The sequence below is a fragment of the Mobula hypostoma genome, chromosome X2 (genome assembly GCF_963921235.1).
Source record: "Mobula hypostoma chromosome X2, sMobHyp1.1, whole genome shotgun sequence".
NCBI lineage: Eukaryota > Metazoa > Chordata > Chondrichthyes > Myliobatiformes > Myliobatidae > Mobula > Mobula hypostoma.
This window is the reverse complement of record NC_086129.1, coordinates 16,698,567-16,718,372: the sequence shown is the minus strand read 5'-3', so window position 1 is coordinate 16,718,372 and position 19,806 is coordinate 16,698,567. Positions and strand designations below refer to the sequence as shown.

The following is a 19,806-nucleotide window of genomic DNA, read 5'->3' as shown; positions in this document are numbered from 1 at the left end:
CACTTCCCCTTTCAAACTTTAGAAAATTAAAAATGACATGTTGTTTATGCACTGCATTTCATGGAATATCAAATTGATTTACAGTCATTCTAAAGTCAATATAAATCAAAAAGACAGCAGTTGCTAGAAGTACAGTATAAAATAAAAACAAAAAGCTGGAAACACCCAGCAGCTCAGATTCTAAAGTCAGGTCACTGTTAGAATGTGTGAATAGTTCCAGAAAATCTAAACAGCCAACAAGTATCTCTCCATTTTCAAGTTGCCAGACCAAGCTAAAGGAATGCGTTGGACATTGCTTGGAACAATTGAGCCATTTAAATTATATTTGCAAACCTCTGCAGACAGTAATCACCTTCAGTGTAGCCATGCTGTAGAGGAGAACGTTCACTTCAAAGCCACAACTGAGTCAGGACAGTCATTAGAGTAGATTCCAGTTACTCAATTATGTGACGCTGATTGTTTAGGGAGATTATTTTTGGAGAAGGTATTTTATCTGTCCTTAAACCGGTGCCCATTAGGTCCACTGAGGTTTAATTAGTGTTAGCGAGTTGAGCATTTTCTCTAATACCATTGTCCAGCTAATCATCTCTCAGGTTACAGCCGCAGCAAAGGGCACTCTCTGATGTGTTGCTGCAGTTGTCTCTATTGTTTCAAGTATATTTAAAACTCTCACTTAAAACAATGTTTATATCACAAGGGTACTGCCCACAGCTGTCCTGAAACTCACTAACAGCTCAGCAGTGTGAATAGTCCATGGGCGCCTGTCCAATTAACATTCAGCAGTATATCCTTTCCACTGCTGATGGGGTTTGAACAATCAAGTCAAGAATAATTCTTGTGGCTCTGATGATTAATGCACAGCTGTTAGTGAGAAGCATTTTTGGGGATCAGTACTTGTAAACAGATTATCAGTGTTCAACTGCTATGGCACAAAATTTTCTTCATCACCCATTGCTCTGCCTTAAATTTTTTTCCAGATCTGGAATGGAATTGAATTGAATTGACTTTATTTCTTACATCCTTCACATATATGTGGAGTAAAAATCTTTACGTTACCTCTCCATCTAAATGTGCAATGTGCAATCATAGATCTTGTTTTACTAACTCATCAGCCTTCAATTCAACAAGAACCATCCGTAATCTTCATCCAGTGCTGCTCTGGCGTCCCATTCACTTGCTGACCTTCCTTTGCTTCTGACAAATCGGTCGGTCGTGGCTATCCCTCGAGGTCGAGGATGATGGTCTTCATTCTGAAGAAGTGGCCCACAGAGTGAAGACACCTGTGCGTGTATTTGTTTAACGTGTACTTGATGTTGCACTCCAAAAAACACATGCTACTTCACAAATCAACCAACTGATTCGAATGGCATGGAAACCACGATGATTGGAGCTGATGGATTTGTTGCAGCCTTCATCCGCCTTCACAGCCGTTGAGTTCGAAGTAACTTCGTCTGCCTGTTCCACCGTTGAGGTCTTGGTTGGATTGTTCTTTGTCAGGGACCTCCCCCTCGACCTTACCGCCATGGGTGACCCTACCAGGAGCACAGCTCCAGATGGCATCACTCTCGGGATCACAGGACCACACAAGCTTCTCCACCACGACAAGGTGACAATCTACGGAGAAGACAAATTGGTACCTGTGTTTTGAATTCTCGAGCAGCGTCACTCTTCCCCATTCGCTGCACTCTGCCACCTCTGAGGTCTCTACCATCCTCCACTGAAAAGTTAAGAGCAACCAACTGATGTGATATGTTCTCACTTTCAGAAGCCCTTTGATAAGGCACTACACAAGAGATTGACTTAAGAGGTTATTAAACAAAATTGAATTGCACAGTGTTGCGGGGGAGGGGGAAGATGTAATGCGGATGTCTGGGAAACTGAGGAGATGAGGGCGAGGGACAGTTAGCAGAGAATAGGGATAAACTGGTGATTTTGGAGGTGAGTGGCTATGACTAGTAGGGTGACACACAGATCAGTGCCAGGGTCCTATCTGTTCACAATCTATATCGACAATTTGTATTTGCAGGCCTAATGCACTGTACATAGAACACACACACAAAATGTTTGAGGAGCTCAGTAGGTCAGGCAGCATCTGTGGAGAGGAATAAACAGTCAACATTTGGGCCGACCCTTCATTAGGACTGGAAGGGAAGGGGGAAGAAGCCAGAATAAGAGGTGGGTGGGGGAGGGAAAGGAGTAAAGCTGGTGGTGATAGATGAGCAAACAACAGGAATTCTGAAGATGCTGGAAATTCAAGCAACACACATCAAAGTTGCTGGTGAACGCAGCAGGCCAGGCAGCATCTGTAGGAAGAGGTACAGTCGACGTTTCAGGCCTGAAACGTCGACTGTACCTCTTCCTAGAGGTGATAGATGAGACCAGATGAGGGGGAAGTAAGTAGGGGAGTAGGGTATGAAGTGAGAAGCTGGGAGGTAATAGTGGGAAAGGTAAAGGGCTGAAGAAGAAGAAATCGGATAGGAGAGGAGAGTGGACCGTGGGAGAAAGGGAAGAGGAGGGGCACCAGAGATGAGAAGAAGAGAAGGAGTAAGAGAGGAGCCAGAATGATGAATGGAAAAAGACAGAATATGAGGTGTTGCTCCTCCTACCTGAGAGTTGCCTCTTTGTACCCATGGAACCGACATGTTTCAATGGGTTTCAATAGGTACGTTTAATGTCAGAGAAATGTATACAATATACATCCTGAAATGCTTTTTCTTCACAACCATCCACAAAAACAGAGAGTGCCCCCAAAGAATGAACAACAGTTAAACGTTAGAACCTCAAAGCCCCCCACATTCCCTTCTCCCACGCATAAGCAACAGCAAACCAATGAACACCCCCCCACCAGCAAAAAAAGCATCGGCACCCTCCTTCCCCACCAAGCACTCAAGCGTGCAGCAAAGCATCAGTAAAGACACAGACTTGCAGTACTCCAAAGACTAATCGTTCACCTGGTAATTTGACATACCACAGGCTCTCTCTCTCTCTCTCTAATAAGGGAAAAAGAGGTGGCCCCACTTCACAGCAGGACAGGAGACATAACAAACAACTCGCCGATTTGTGGTGTTAAAAGTCTGTTGCGTTGCTTTTTTCGAGCCCTATGCCCAATGATCTTGTTGTTGCGTGGATGAAATTACCGGAGAGACAGAGTCACTGGTAGATACAAAGCAGCTTCTTGATTTGACACAACAAGGTACAGCAGGCATCTTACGGACGAAGTCGCTTTCCGCAGAAAGGTTTGCGAGCTCAATGTGGGCTTGATATTTATATGCTAAACACAAAGGCAATCGCTACTTAAAAAGTTATAGACAATGCATAGACAATGCTTCCTTTTGAAGCTACATACAAAATATCACACCATCCTTTCCTTCCGACGCCAACAAGGCTGGATTGGTATCCACAGCCTTTAGGAATGTAAGTTAAGTCTACGATACATTTATTTGGCATTTCCTGTACTAACATAGAAGACAATTAATGTTTATAATGTATAGATAATACAGTCTTTGAAACTACAGCATCAGGTCAAACTACGGCACCAGAAGCATCTGGTATTCACACCTTTTTAGGAAGTGCATTGTCAAACAGTTAAAAAAGAAGTCTGGTGGCCAAAGTCATTTAAGTGTAAACAAATCATCTACCCAAAAAAACTCACTCTAACAATCTTGGGTCCCTGGGCACAGAGCCAGCAGCCAGCTCACTGCTTACAATCTTCCACCTCCCACGATGCACCAGGCGGTGGTACCGATCTCAAGTCTGCCCACCTCCAGAGCCACGAAAATCTGGCACATTGAAGGCACGCTAGTCTTCTAGGCCGCGTCCTTGGCATATCAAAAAGAGGCCAGTCATGAGACCCCAAGAACAAAGAACCGAAGTCAGTGTGTAACTCCAGGTCAGGTTCTTCAAAAGGCCCTGTTGGAATGGGAATGGGAAATAGAATTGATATGTGTGACCACTGGGAAATCCCGCCAGTTGTGGCGGATAAAGTGAAGATGATTGACAAAGCAGTCCCCCAGTCTACGTCGGATCTCACTGCTGTAAAGGAGACTGCACTGGGAGCTCCGGATACAGTCAACGACTCCGGCAGACTTGCAAGTGAAGTGTCGCCTCACCTGAAAGTCTGTTTGCGGCCCTGAATGGTGGTGAGAGAGGAGGTGTAGGTGCAGATGCAGCACTTGTCCCACTTGCAGGGATATGTGCCGGGAGGGAGATCAGTGGGGAGGGACGAATGGACAAGGAAGTCAAGGAGAGTGCAATCCCTACAGAATGTGGAGAGTGGGGGGAGTGAAAGATGTGCTTAGTGGTAGGATCCAGCTGAAAATGGTGTAAGTTATGGAGAATGATGTGCTGGATGTGGAGGCTCATGGGGTGGTAGGCAAGAACAAGGGAAACTCTATCCCTGATATGGTGGTGGGAAGATGGGGTAAGCATGGATGTCCGGGAAATGGAGGAGATGTAGGTGAGGGCAACATCAATGGTAGAGGAAAGAAAACCCTGTTCCTTAAAGAAGGAAATCTAATGTATCCACAGCAGGCCAGGCAGCATCTCTAGGAAGAGGTACAGTCGACATTTCGGGCTGAGACCCTTTGTCAGGACTAACTGAAAGAAGAGATAGTAAGAGATTTGAAAGTGGGAGGGGGAGGGGGAGATCCGAAATGACAGGAGAAGACAGGAGGGGAGGGATGGATCTAAGAGCTGGAAAGTTGATTTGCACAAGGGATACGAGGCTGGAGAAGGGAGAGGATCGTGGGATGGGAGGCCTAGGGAGAAGGAAAGGGGGAGAGGAGCCCAGAGGATGGGCAAGGAGTTATAGTGAGAGGGACAGAGGGAGAAAAAAGAGAGAGAGAAAAAAAATAATAAATAAGCAAATAAATAAATAAGGGATACCACACTCAGGTTGAAGAAACAACACCTTATATTCCGTCCAGGTAGCCTCCAACCTGATGGCATAACATTGACTTCTCTAACTTCCGTTAATGCCCCACCTCTCCTTTTATTTATTTATTTATTTATTTATTTATTCATTCATTCATTCATTCATTCATTTATTTATTTTCTCTCTTTCTTTCTCCCTCTGTCCCTCTCACTATACTCCTTGCCCATCCTCTGGGCTCCCCTCCCCCTTTCTTTCCCCCTAGGCCTCCCGTCCCATGATCCTCTCCTTTCTCCAGCCTCGTATCCCTTTTGCCAATCAACTTTCCAGCTCTTAGCTCCATCCCTCTTCCTCCTGTCTTCTCCTATCATTTCGGATCTCCCCCTCCCCCTCCCACTTTCAAATCTCTTACTATCTTTCAGTTAGTCCTGACGAAGGGTCTCGGCCTGAAACGTCGACTGTACCTCTTCCTAGAGATGCTGCCTGGCCTGCTGCATTCACCAGCAATTTTTGTGTGTGTTGCTTAAATTTCCAGCATCTGCAGGTTTTCTCGTGTTTGCTAATGTATCCGCGTTTGCTGAAGATACTAAGTCAGCAATCGTGTGGACTGTGGAGCAGCTTAAAAAGAATCTGGACAGCTTAGTAAATGAACAAGGACATTGCAAATGAAATGTAATGTAAAAAAGGGTCAGATTTCCCACTTTGACAGAAAATATACAACGACAATGTATTTTTAAATGGTAAGAAAGTTAAACACTTGGTGTTCAGAAGGACACAGATATCTTCAGGCCCATGAAAATGAAGAATGGGGAGGAAGATCTACACTTAATTGAGCACCCAGGTCTGGAGGGGGCTTGGGATATCATGGGGCATGGTGGGGAGAGGGAGAAATTCAGATCAAGTGCATTCAGAATAATATTCAGAACCTTCAAAGATTTCAATAGGTACATTTAATGTCAGAGAAATGTATGCAATATACATCCTGAAATGCTTTTTCTTCGCAAACATCCACAAAAACAGAGGAGGAAAACAAAGAATGAATGACTATCAAATGTTAGAACCCCAAAGTCCCCCACCCCCCAGCTCCCCCCTCCCACTGTCACCTGGTGCGGATATGGCCCAAGTGCGGAGTGAGAGACACTGAAGCAGGTCGATAGTTAATGTGAACAGTGTTAAAAGGAAAAGAAAACAATAAGCGCTAGGCCAAACAGGGCCGTTAGCTAAAACTCTCAAATGGGAAACAAAGCCTACACTGCAGCTTAAAAGAACAACGAAGAAGTAAATGAATACCACGAGTCTTCAGAGTCAGTTGACTTGACAGTCCAATTTCTCAGGCAAGGCAGAATGCAAGCAGGCAGCAAAGTGTAACAAACATAGCAGACATAACAACCAACTCGTTGGTTTACGATGTTAAAAGTCAGCCACATCACTTTTTTTCGAGCTTTGTGCCCAAAGATCATGAAGCTCTGGGCACACAGCCGCAGACATTCCAACTTCCCTGACCACACACGGGTCTCCTGTTGTGACACCAACACATGATCCGCCCGTCTCCAGAGCCCCGAGATCCTAGGCTTCCAAAGCCAAGCTGAATACTTAGGCCGAACCCTTGGCGTGTCGAACAACAACAATGGCAGATTGTGGAACCCCGAGAGTGGGTCCCATTCCCGCAAAGAACCGTAGTCAGCATGTAACTCCAGGTCAGGGTCTTCAAAAGAACCCTGAAAGGGAAAAATAAAGATATTAAAGATGGAAATAGAGCTGTTTCCGAAGATGCAAGCAAAAGAGTCGCCATTTAGCGCCATCATCCGGTGCCCAAGAAGAGCAAGGTGAGCCACCTCAATGACCATCACTCACATCCATTATGATGAAGTGCTTTGAAAGGTTCATCATGACTAGAACTAACTCCTGTCTGAGCAAGGGCCTGGAATTTGCTGACTGCTATAACAGGTCTACAGCACATGCAATCTCACGGTACCTCTCCACTCTGCTTTGGTTCATCGAGACAACAGCAAACCATAGATCAGGTTACTGTTTACTGATTACAGCTCAGTGTTCAACACCATCATCCTCTCAGTACTAATCACCAAACAACCAAACCCGGGTCTCTGTAACTGGATTCTTGTCTTCTTCATCAGAAGACTGCAGTCTCTACTGATGAGGAAAAGCAAATGCTCCTCGCTGACAATCAACACTGGCACACCTCAAGGACACGTGCTTAGACCACTGCTCTACTCTCTCCACACTCATGACTCTGGCTAAGCACAGCTCAACCATCATCTACAAATTGGCCTGTGACACCACTGTTGTTGGTAGAATCTCAGACGGAGATGAGGAGGCATACGTTTAGGAGTGAGATGGATCGACTGTTTGATTGATGTCTCAACAACAATCTCGCACTCAACATCATAAAGACCAAGGAACTGATTGTGGCCTTCAGCAGGGGGATATTGGGAGAACACATACCAGTTCTCATTGAGGATTGAATTGAATTGACTTTATTTCTTACATCCTTCACGTACATGCAGAGTAAAAATCTTTACGTTTTATCTCTGTCTGAATGTGCAATGTACAATTTATAGTAATCTATAATAAATAGTATGTACAGTAAGATATACAACAGAACAATCAATATAGCTTAGAAATACAATTGTGTCACCGTGAATTAATCAGTCTGATGACCTAGTGGAAAAAGCTGTCCAGGAGCCTGTTGGTTCTGGCTTCAATGCTGCGGTATCGTTTCCCAGGTGGAAGCAGCCGGAACAGTTTGTGGTTGGGATGACTCGAGTCCCCAATCCTTCAAGCCCTTCAATACCTTTCACTGTAAATGTCCTGAATAGTGGGAAGTTCACATCTGCAGATGTGCTGGGCTCTCTGCAGAGTCCTGCAATTGAGGGAAGTACAGTTCCCATACCAGACATGGAAATGGAGAACAGTTTCAGGTTGCTCATTTGATGGGAAGTACTGTTCCGATCAGTGGTGGAAAGGGAGAGCAGTTTTAAGTTGCTTGCTTGGAGGTGTGTGAGCGCAAGAAATAAAACACAAGCAGGCCGTTTCGGAACGTTTCAGTATCACAATTTATTAGGCACTTGGTAAAGGCCTATTTTTTTAAAAAGTGAGCTTTAAGCGGAATGGCCATTCTGAGAGCGGGTATAGTGTGAGTGGGCCAGTGTTAGAGTGGAGAGCTTTAGGCTTTGGCTCAAGAGGCTTTGATAAGGTAAGGTTCTGGTAGGTTCTTCCTTGCTTCATTAGTGCCTAGCTAGAGTAGTGGGAATGGATCCAGGGTCAGTGGTGTGTTCTTCGTGTCAGAGTTTTGGGAGACCTCCAGTCTCCCTCATAACTACATACATTTGCATGAAGTGCATCCAGCTGCAGCTCCTTACAGACTGTGTTAGGTAACTGGAGCCGCAGCTGGATGACCATCGTCACATACGGGAGAATGAGGAGGTGACAGACAGGAGCTGCAAGGAGATAGTCACCCCTAGATTGCAGGAGGCAGGTAACTAGGTGGCTGTCAGGAGAGGGAAAGCGAAAAAGCTGACGGTGCAGAGTTCCCCTTGAGGCCTTTCCCCTCAATAAAAAGTACACTGCTTTGGATACTGTTGAGTCTGGCTCTCTCTATGACTCAGAAGGGAAGGAAGGAGAAGAAAAGGGCAGTAGTTTTATGGGACTCAATATTAGGGGAACAGACAGGTAATCCTGTGGATGTGAAAGAGTCACCCACATGGTGTGTTGCCTAGGTCAAGGACGTCTCAGATCGGGTCCACAACATTCTAAAGGGGGAGGGTGAGAAGTCGTGGTACGTATTGGTACCAACTACATAGGTAGGAAAAGGATTCAGGTCCTGAAGAGGGAATATAGGGAGTTTGGTAGGAAGCTGAAAAGAAAGATGGGGATAGCAATCCCTGGATTACTACCTTTGCCACGTGCCAGTGAGGGTAAGAATGGGATAATTTGGCAGATGAATGTGTGGCTGAAGAGTTGGCGCAGGGTGCAGTGTTTCAGATTTGTGGATGATTTGGACCTCTTCTGGGGAAGATATGTTCTGTACAAAAAGGATGGATTACACCTGAACTTGAAGGGGACCAATATCTCTGCAGGCAGTTTGCTAGAGCTATTGATTATTTAATCGGGGGTGGGGGGTGGAGGGAATTGTGATGCTATTAGGGAGGAACCTGGGAGCATAAATTGGGAATAGATGTAATCAGGGAAATGTGGCGGTTGTTTAGAGAGCACTTGAATGGGGTTCTGGATAGTTTGTCCCATTGAACATATACATAGAATAGTACAGCACAGTACAGGCCCTTCGGCCCACAATGTTGTGCCGACCCTCAAACCCTGCCTCCCATATAAGCCCCCACCTTAGATTCCTCCATATACCTGTCTAGTAGTCTCTTAAACTTCACTAGTCTATCTGCCTCCACCACTGACTCAGGCAGCGCATTCCATGCACCAACCACTCTCTGAGTAAAAAACCTTCCTCTAATATCCCCCTTGAACTTCCCACCCCTTACCTTAAAGCCATGTCCTCTTGTATTGAGCAGTGGTGCCCTGGGGAAGAGGCGCTGGCTATCCACTCTATCTATTCCTCTTATTATCTTGTACACCTCTATCATGTCTCCTCTCATCCTCCTTCTCTCCAAAGAGTAAAGCCCTAGCTCCCTTAATCTCTGATCATAATGCATACTTTCTAAACCAGGCAGCATCCTGGTAAATCTCCTCTGTACCCTTTCCAATGCTTCCACATCCTTCCTATAATGAGGTGACCAGAACTGGACACAATACTCCAAGTGTGGCCTAACCAGAGTTTTATAGAGCTGCATCATTACATCGCGACTCTTAAACTCTACCCCTCGACTTATGAAAGCTAACACCCCATAAGCTTTCTTAACTACCCTATCCACCTGTGAGGCAACTTTCAGGGATCTGTGGACATGTACCCCGAGATCCCTCTACTCCTCCACACTACCAAGTATCCTGCCATTTACTTTGTACTCTGCCTTGGAGTTTGTTCCAAAGTGTACCACCTCACACTTCTCCGGGTTGAACTCCATCTGCCACTTCTCAGCCCACTTCTGCATCCTATCAATGTCTCTCTGCAATCTTTGACAATCCTCTACACTATCTACAACACCACCAACCTTTGTGTCGTCTGCAAACTTGCCAACCACCCTTCTACCCCCACATCCAGGTCGTTAATAAAAATCACGAAAAGTAGAGGTCCCAGAACAGATCCTTGTGGGACACCACTAGTCACAATCCTCCAATCTGAATGTACTCCCTCCACAACCACCCTCTGCCTTCTGTTACCCGTTTTCCCCCTTTGTCATTAGTGCCAGTATATACCACGACCTCTGGGTGCTCATACTCCCCCTTGAGAATGTTTTACAGTCGCTCTGAGACGTCCTTGACCCTGGCACCCAGAGGGTAACACACCATCCTGACATTGCTTTTGCAGCAGCCGAATCCCTTGCCTGACCACAACTATCGAGTCTCCTATCACTATTGCTCTGCCTGACTTTAGCCTTCCTCACACAGCCTCAGAGCTGGTCACAGTGTCACTAACCTGGGAAACTTAGTCGCTACCTGCAAGACTACTTTTCAAAGGCTGCTGCTGGATCACACCCTCTGCTGCTAAGGCACCTGGGACTAGAAACCACCAGTTCTTACCTGCAAAACTAAAAGAAGATAAATGTGTAATTAAAAAATATTGTTACTGTGTCACAGACCTCATTGTATGTACAAAAGATCTGAATACCTGAGGCAAATTGAAAGTGAATGCTGTTGACAGGAAATGCCATTTGACCACGTGAAGAATCTAGAACTGCTGCAAAACAGGAGCCAAGGGGCTGATCATTTGAACCCCTGGATATTACTACCAGAGTTTGTTCGTAGGGCACTCTCCAAGGACCTTAAAAACTTTGTAAACAGAAAAAAAAACAATTACTGAAGAATGGCTAAAAGTTTGAAACCAACACAATAAATACTGGTAAATTTCAGGCAGCATCTGTGGAAAGAGAAACACTAACTTATAAATTGGGATGTTTGCTGATGATTGCAGAATATCAATGCCATTTCCTACTCAGTCCATGCTTGCACATGGATCTGATAGCAAATAACATTTGTGCTACATGTGCCTTTAATGATGACCTCCTCCCCTCTCCCCCAACAAGAAAGTGTCTGACCACCGACACACACAGAATGATGGAGGAATTCAGCAGGCCAGGCAGCACCTATGTTAAGAAGTAGTCAACATTTCCAACCGAGGCCCTTTGAAAAGAACTGGAGAAAAAAAAAGGTGAGGAGTAGATTTAAAAGGTGGGGGAAGGGGAGAGAGAAACACAAGGTGATGGGTGAAACCAGGAGGGGGAGGGATGAAGTATAGAACTGGGAAGTTGATTGGTGATTGGCTAGAGAAGGGGGAGTCTGATAGGAAAGGACAGAAGGCCACGGAAGAAAGAAAAGGGGGAAGGAGAACCAGATGGAGGCGATGGGCAGACAAGGAGATAAGGTGAGGGATGGAAAAGGGGAGAACACACAAACTCCTTACAAATGGCGCCAGAACTGAATGTAAAACTCTGGAATGCTAACCTCTACACCGTGGCATCCATTTATTGAGAAGAGGAGGAATGTGTTTAATTATTAATAAATCTAGTTGTAAAAAGCAATAAGAATGGTTTTTGATCTGAGTGCCCTATGTTGGGTGAAGTTCTGTCATAATGCTATCTGCTGCCACTGGGGGGCAGCACTCCTCAAGCCAGGATCAGGGAGTGGCACTGTAACCTAGGGGAGACAGGTGTAAACTATAACACTTGCACCTGTTGTGCAACACAGGAAGATCTCAAGACTGGTCATAAAGTTAGCAGCTCAAAAGAAGCAGACAATCCACAGAAGTTCAATAAACTCTTGAGCTTGCTGTGTGGAAGCTGACCTGGACTGTACCTCCGCCACGGCCTGCACAGGATCTGACACAGGAATGTGAGCCTCTGGTTATTGAACCACACATAGTAGTAAACTTCGCAATCTCTCCGGTAAGTGTAAGAACTTCATCATTTGTGTTTGTACATGTAAGCAGAAACAATAACTAATGTGAAAATTATATTAAAGAAAGTAATTCAGTATCAGCGATGGTACAATACCTTAACAGAGAACAAGAAGTAAGAAGGGTACTATGGGTGTAAACATAATGAATTCATGCTTTTGGAATGATTTTGTTTGAAAACAAATACAAGGTACCAGGATAAATAATTATTTGGTAAAAATAATTCTCTTTTCTAACTTGAGTAGATTTTTCTGAAACGTCAAGAAAACTTCAGGTAGTTAATACAGAGAGATTAAATGATGTTTTTAAGGAGCGGCAAAGGGCCAAAGCCCAGTTTGTGTTGTTAAGTGTGGTGTTTCAATAGGGACTAGATTACATGCGGTGATATAGCAAGTGAGACGTAGTCATAGAACACTACAGCACAGAAACAGGCCCTTTGGCCCATCTAGTCCGTGCTGAACTGTTATTCTGCCTAGACCCATCGACCTGCACCTGGACCACAGCCCTCCGTACCCATCCCATTCATGTACCTATCCAAACTTCTCTTCAATGTTGGACCCACGTCCACCACTTCCACTGGCAGTGTAGTAATATGGTCTGGATTACATGGACAATTTTAATAGGAACAGGATAACTCGCATTGATGCGATAGACTTGTTAGGTGCACTAATGTAACAGGGAGTGTTCATTGTAGCAGGGGAGGGATTTCATGGAATGAGGGTGCAAGGAGATCCCAACACCATCATAAGACTTATGATAGTGCTGAAGGCCATTGGCTCCATCAGTGCCATAAGTTCCGTTTCCCCCTCTTCCTACTTGCCTGTTTACAAGCAGCTTATTCTCTCTCACACATTCCTATCAACTCCTCTCTAATACTACTTTGCCATTAACCTATACTAAGGGGTAACTTATGGTAACTAGTTAACTTACTAGTCCATGTTTGGAATAGAACATAGGACACAGGAATAAGCTCTTCATATCCATGTGGAACATTGTGCCAAAGAATCTAATCCCTTAGGCCTACACATGGTCCATATCCCTCCAGTCCCTCCTTATTGTTGTACCTATTAAAAGCCTCTTGCGTGCCTCTGTCATATCTGTTTCCAGCACTACCCCATCAACCCATTCCAAGTATCCACCATTCTCTGTGTAAAAGACTTGTCCCACAATCTCCGTTAAACATTACTCCACCTCATTGCCCCCCCCCACCCCCAATTACAGTACACCTTCTAGTATTCGATGCTTCTACCCTGGGAGAAAGATTCAGGCGGTTGACTCTATCTCTGCCTCTCATCATTTCATAAACTTCTATCAGATATTCTCTCAGCTTCTGACACCACAGAGAAAACAACCCAAATTTGTCCAATCTCTCCTTGTAGCTAATACCCTCGAATCCAGGCAACATCTTGGGAAACCTCTTTTGAATTTTCTCCAAAGCTTCCACATCCTTGCTATCATGGGGTGCCAAGAAAGCACCCAACACTCCAAAGCATGGTGTTACCAAGCTTTTTAATCCTTCCCACCTCCAGATTCCTTGGGCTGCGTCTCAGGAATACACACTCCGGTCCCGCTAAATCCGAGAGATTGGGACGGCTCTCCCACCCCAAAGCCTGGTTTGTGTGGGTGCTGTGCAATTTGCTACCCTGTTACAACTCAGTTCCAAGAAATAACAGACAGCACACTGCATATGATTAAAAAAGTTATATTTATGAATGTTAACTTAACTAGAGGGTTAGTAAAGAAAAGAAAGGGAAAAAAAACAAAAAAGGCCCATTATAATTAAACAGTCAAATGTGCACAAATTGGAGCTGAACTCTTCCAAATGTCATACATATTCACCAATCTTCAGCAGACCTCTGCACCTTGCTCCATTGAATCACGGTCCCCCCACCGGGTCGAATCCTACGACCGGTTCTCTCCAGCGTCTTCTCTCTCTTCATCTCCCGCTGAGCAAAGGCCCCAGCTCACTCCGGTGTCAGGCACATAACAAAAAAACCCACTCCCCTGATTGGGCGGCTCACATCCCAGTGCACCTGTATCTCTAACCATAACCCAAACACTGCTTCTACAGAAAGACCACTTTCAGGGAGGTGTGGATTCAAACCCCAATTTCCCTCTCTGTAACTTACTAACCAACCCATCTACACTCTAGCAATTTTATTAGGTACACCTATACACCTGCTCCATAATGAAAATATCTAATCAGCCAATCATGTAACAGCAACTTAATGCAGACATGGTCAAGAGGTTCAGTTGTTGTTCAGACCAAACGTCAGAATGGGGAAGAAATGTGATCTAAGTGACTTTGATCATGGAATGATTGTTGGTGCCAGACAGGGTGGTTTGAGTATTTCAGAAACTGCGGATCTCCTTGGATTTTTACACACAACGGTCTCTAGAGTTTACAGAGAGTGGTGTGAAAAACAAACAAAATCCAGTGAGCAGCAGTTCTGTGGGCGAGAACAGTTTGTTAATGAGAGGTCAGAGGAGAATGGCCAGACTGGTTCAAGCTGACAGTAAGTAACTCAAATAACCATCTGGTTTTACTGTAATTAAATAAGGAAATGTTTTTATTTCAGAATCAGAATCAGGTTTATTATCACTGGCATGTGATGTGAAATTTGTTAACTTAGTAGCATCAATTCAATGCCATACATAATATAGAAGGGAAAAAATAATAATAAATAATTCATATTCAGTATACTTTATACAGTTGTGTGTTCGTCCATCGTCGACGTCGATGAGGATCTCGACACCATTATGATGGTGTTGAGACTAGCGCGTGATTTGGATTTAAGTGAGGGAGAGTTGCGCAGTGTCAGCCTCACTCTCCCTTCCCAATTCCCATCTGGGTCCAGTGGCAAGACAGAGTCAGGATGACTGGAGATGGGACTAGCACAGTGGATGACCAGGACGTCTTCTGTGTCTTGTCCTGCTCTACACGTTCCACGACGCTTGCAGAGACCGCCTTCTTGACCGTTGGACCTTCCATTGGTCTCGTCCACTCAATCCGCCGGAGTCTGTCTTCACATGCTGGGATAGACAACTCCCTATCTCACCGAGGGTTTGAGACCCGTCGGCTACCCTCACCTGATTTAGCCGGCTTGTCGAAGCCATTGCCCGGGGTATGGCTGCTGTCACATGCAAACAGCTACGGGGAGCCACAGGTGAGAGCTGAGTGCCAGGTGGGGACCAAAGGTGGACTAACCGCCCTGAAAAGGACGCGACATGTTCCCCCACCAGAGGTGCTACCCTTCCCTGACACCCCATACACCCCACTGTACAGTATACGTACATTGAATAGACTAAAATTGTGCAAAAAGCAGAAATAATATATTTTTTTTAAAGTGAGTTAGTGTCCAAGGGTTCAATGTCCATTTAGGAATCGGATGGCAGAGGGGAAGAAGCTGTTCCTGAATCGCTGAGTGTGTGCCTTCAGGCTTCTGTACCTCCTACCTGATGGTAACAGTGAGAAAAGGGCATGCCCTGTGTGCTGGAGGTCCTTAATAATGGATGCTGCCTTTCTGAGACACCGCTCCCTGAAGATATCCTGGGTACTTTGTAGGGTAGTGCCCAAGATGGAGCTCTGAACACACAACATGTTGAATCTAGACGTGAATGGGCTACAGCAGAAGACCACAAACATATACTCAGTGACTACTTTATTAGGTTTAAGAGGTACCTTATCCAGTGGCCACAGAGTGTACACTTCTGTCCAAGTCATTTATACACATCACAAATAACAGAGGTGTGCGTGAGAAAACTGGGGCTCCTGAAAGAAAACTGTGAGAGAGAGAAAATGCAAAGTCACACAGGTAGCACCTGAGGTCAAGATCGAACCCTGGAACTGTGACCCAGCACCAGCATTGCTCCCTGCAGCAAAGGCCAATACCAGAAATTAAATACCAGCACAATGTTAATTCGAATCTCATGGAAAGGAACCTCTGGTTCAAGTGTTCATGTCTTGACAGAGTTTGAAAGTGCAAAATTAGAATTATGAAAAGTTAGCAATAAGTTGGCTGAGGTAGATGGTAAAACTTGATTCAAGAATCTTTGGAACTCTGCTTATTTGCTCAGTACATTCAAGTTTGAGAGCGATAGATCCTTTTGATGAATAGTAGGGCAAACTAGGGACAATGTGATTTAATCCTTAGCAACACACAAAATGCTGCAGGAACTCAGTGGGCCCCTTCATCAGGCCCGAAATGTCGGCTGTTCTTTGTCCTGCGTAGATGTGTCTGACCCGCCAAGTTCTTCCGGCATTTTGTGTGTTGTTCCAGATTTCCAGCATCTGCAGACTCCCTCGAGTCTGTCATGATTTAATTCTTTCTAATGTTTTACACTGAACCCTAGTACCAACCTCTGAAATTATTCTCTCCAGTCGTCAACACAAAAATCTTTAGCAATCAAAAACTGTGCCTTCGATAGTAATGGATTACCACGTCCGGTCGCTTGTTGATTGAAAATGAAGAACAATAAACAAGTGAACCCAGCAACTAACTGTGCTGCTGAGACAATCTGAGCCAGGCTTGGAGCCCAAGTTCATCCAAAGCCAATTAACTATCACAATAAATCCATAAAGTTCAGGGAGAGGCTGAGAAGGAACTACCACAAAATTAGTAACCCAAAGACACACAAAGGTTACAAACTTTATAAAAACAAATAAATATAAACACAGCCTTTTGAGAATAAAATTTAGGCACATAAAATGTGTCTAACATTTGAATTGGGGGGTATAGGGGGCTATAGTTGAGGTGCAGATCAACAAGACTAGATAGAGTAATGGTTCGGCATGGACTAGATGGGCTGAATGGCCTGTTTCTGTGCTGCTGTGTTCTATGACTCTCCGACTCTAATACCAAAAGGGTTCAAGTCAAAACTGGAGTACAGGTATACACCAGCTTATGTATTGAAATTCTGTAAATGTGGCTTCTGCACATGGTCATATGCTAATTAAAATAAAACGATCTTTTTACAAGGTATACAGGAACAAGGATCTAGTGCTTTCTTTGCATATATGACAAATAGACTCTTCTCGGGTTTCCAGCTGGGTACAAGTATCGATTATAGCCAACATTTCAATGACATACTCTGTCATCTTAATCAGGAACGGTGCCTGGGCATGTCTAGTCCGGTGATATTTATACCCCCACAGTCCCTCCTGATTGGTTAGTCCTCATCTAATCAGTTTTCCACTGTCCCACCTTGTTTACTATCAAATCCCAGTTCGTACTTAGAGCGAGACCTTCGTCGTGTTAAAATTGTTTTCCCCTAGTTTTATTTCAGTGGCTTCCTTTACCAAGCAGTCCCAAAATCCACTGGTGCAAAATAGTAGTTTTCTTCACCATGAAGCATTCTTGCCAAAGCCTCTGCATTTGGTCCTCAAACAGCCTTTCCCAAAGTGGTTGCTCCCACCAGAGCTTCCCTCTTATATCTTGTTCTTTAATGCCGATTGGAAAAATAACTGTGCTGTCTTCGATGGCCCCTTTAAACTCCCTCCTCCAACCTGATGCTAGGCGTAATCAAACATTCAATTGCATTAACACTTCTCCCCACATTCCCTTTAGTGCTTCTCACATTCTACCACTCGCTGACTGATCAGGGACAACTCAATAGTGGCCGATTCACCTACCTACCAGCATGTCTTTGGGATGTGGGAGGAGGCTGGAAAACATGGGGGAACCCATATGGTCTCAGTGAGAATGTACAAACTCCCCTCAGACACCAATGGAAATCGGAATTGAACTTGGGTCACAGGAGCTGTGTGGTAACGGCTCCAGCAGCTGCACAATTCTGCCTGTGTTCAGACTTCCCTTCTCCCTTCCAGGATTCCTTTTTAATAAAGAGTACTTCCTCAGTCTTAACTAATTTCAGGAACCTTTATATTGTATCTTAACATGTAAAAAGGTGGAGTGGACCTTCATCCTTCAGGGAATTTATTTATTCTTCTCAAGCCTGCTGAGTGTACACCTCTGCAAGCAACAAACTCACCCACACTGGACTGTCTCAGTATGGATGGTCAACCCTCTCCACAGCTCTCTCATAAGCTTAACTTTGAACATTTCTCACACTTTAGATAATTTTAGAACACATTCCTCACATCACTCATCTATAGCTTCCTGCCAGGTATCAAAACTTGTACTGAGCCCTCCTTACTTTATAAGATTAGAGTATTGTGAGCAATTTTGAGACACATATCCAAGGAAAGATGTGCTGATCTTGAATAGGGTCCAGAGGAGGTTTTCAAGGATAATTCTTGGAATGAAAGGCCTAATATATGAGGAACATTTGATGTAACTGGGCCTGTGCTTGATGCAGTTCAGAAGGATGGAGGTAGATCTCACCGAAACCTACCAAATGCATAGAGTGGACCTGGAGAAGATGTTTCCATTGGTAGTAAAGTCTAGGATCCAAGGGCACACCCAGAGAATGTGAATCTGTGGAATTCATTGCCACAGAGGTTTGTGGAGGCCCAGTCATTGGGTGTATTTAAGACAGATTGATAGGTTCCTGCTTGGTAAAGGGGATTAAGGGTTATGAGGAGAAGGCTAGAGAGTGGAGTTGAGAAAACAGCAGAGCAGACTTGATGTCCTGAATGGCCTAATTCGCTCCTGTGTCTTATGATCTTACATTATGATTGGAAAAATAACTCTGCTGAATATTTGGTTCACATGACTTTCCTTTTTATTCTATCACCTTCATCCTATTGCCTGCTACAAGACCGCAAGCTCTCCAATGTAGAAATGTTTAATGTTCAACAATTAACACAACAAAGCTGCTTATGACTTTTATATGTTCGTAAAGCCAGAAAAAAAACTAACCTACATGGTATCTTGTAACTCTTGGTGACTTAATTTTAAAAAAACTTTTATTGGTCGAAGCAAACATTTTAGGATATCCTTTTAGCTTACAGCATGGTCGAAAGTTCAGGCACTGACACCGATTTGCCACAGCCTCTTGGGTTCGGAGTTTTGATCAATTTTGGTTAACACGCGCTTCTTATTCATGCTTTGTGGGTTCACCGTGCAAACTGGCCTGTCTCCAGTAATGAATTAGAGGGAAGGGAAGTGAAAGTCAAGGGAGGACTGTTATGTTCTGTACATAACTGTCTGGGATGATGGTTGTAGTTTGAGTTTACTTTAAGTATAATAATATAGGCAATTAATGTATTTTTATATATAACCCGTAATGATTTAAACAAACAAGAATGCTCATCAAGCAACGTATAATACAAGATTGCTCAAATATTATTGAAATATTAAGTACACAACACTCCTCCCTGCTTAGCTATAAACTCCAACTCAATAGAGAATGCATCTCAACTATGTACACAGTGTATTATGTATTACAACTACTATATACAGACACCCACAGCATAGTAAATTTTAAATTGTCCCATTCAGGCCTAAAGATTTAATAACTGTGGAGGATTTCTTACTCTTGTTGGATAACATTTTTCCTGACAAGGGTGGTCACAGGTGAGACTTGTGACTGTGAAACAATCTCAGGTTCTGAGGTCTCCTCCATGGTGGTTGTAGGAATTGACTCAGACTGCAGGAAGTGGTTCTGACAGCAGTAGCCAAACTTCTTCTCCAACAATTGACTCTGCTCTCCACGACTGATCAATGTGTTGTCTCCAGACACAATCGCCACTGTACAGGGGAGTGATCCAGCTCTGTCTGTAACCTTTCCGAGTACACACTTTTGATGACCTCTGTAGTCCCTCACCAGGACTGCTTAAGACCATGAGCAGAATCAGGCTATTTAGCCCATCAAGTCTCCTCTACCATTTCATCATGGCTGCTCCAATTATCCTCTCAGCCCCAATCTCCTGCCTTCTCCCCATATCCCTTCATGCCCTGACCAATCAACAATCTATCAACTTCTGCCTTAAATA

The 19,806-nt window shown here is 44.3% G+C and overlaps 1 protein-coding gene and 1 long non-coding RNA gene across 2 annotated transcripts in view; one reads left to right on the top strand and one right to left on the bottom strand.

Annotated features, from left to right (window-relative positions):
• Window positions 1-5,985: 5,985 nt before the first annotated feature.
• LOC134340812 (uncharacterized) lies at window positions 5,986-11,571 on the bottom strand. Its single transcript, XR_010016641.1, has 3 exons — window positions 11,459-11,571; window positions 10,626-10,786; window positions 5,986-6,588 (listed from the first exon to the last, which is right to left on the bottom strand). It is a non-coding gene; the product is annotated as an uncharacterized LOC134340812 (long non-coding RNA).
• A 174-nt stretch (window positions 11,572-11,745) lies between these two features.
• The window catches only part of tmem45b (transmembrane protein 45B), a 37,492-nt gene continuing 29,431 nt past the window's right edge, over window positions 11,746-19,806 (top strand). The window contains exon 1 of the mRNA XM_063038347.1: window positions 11,746-11,898. The gene's annotated coding sequence lies outside the window, so the exon portion shown is untranslated. The remainder of the gene's footprint in view (window positions 11,899-19,806) is intronic.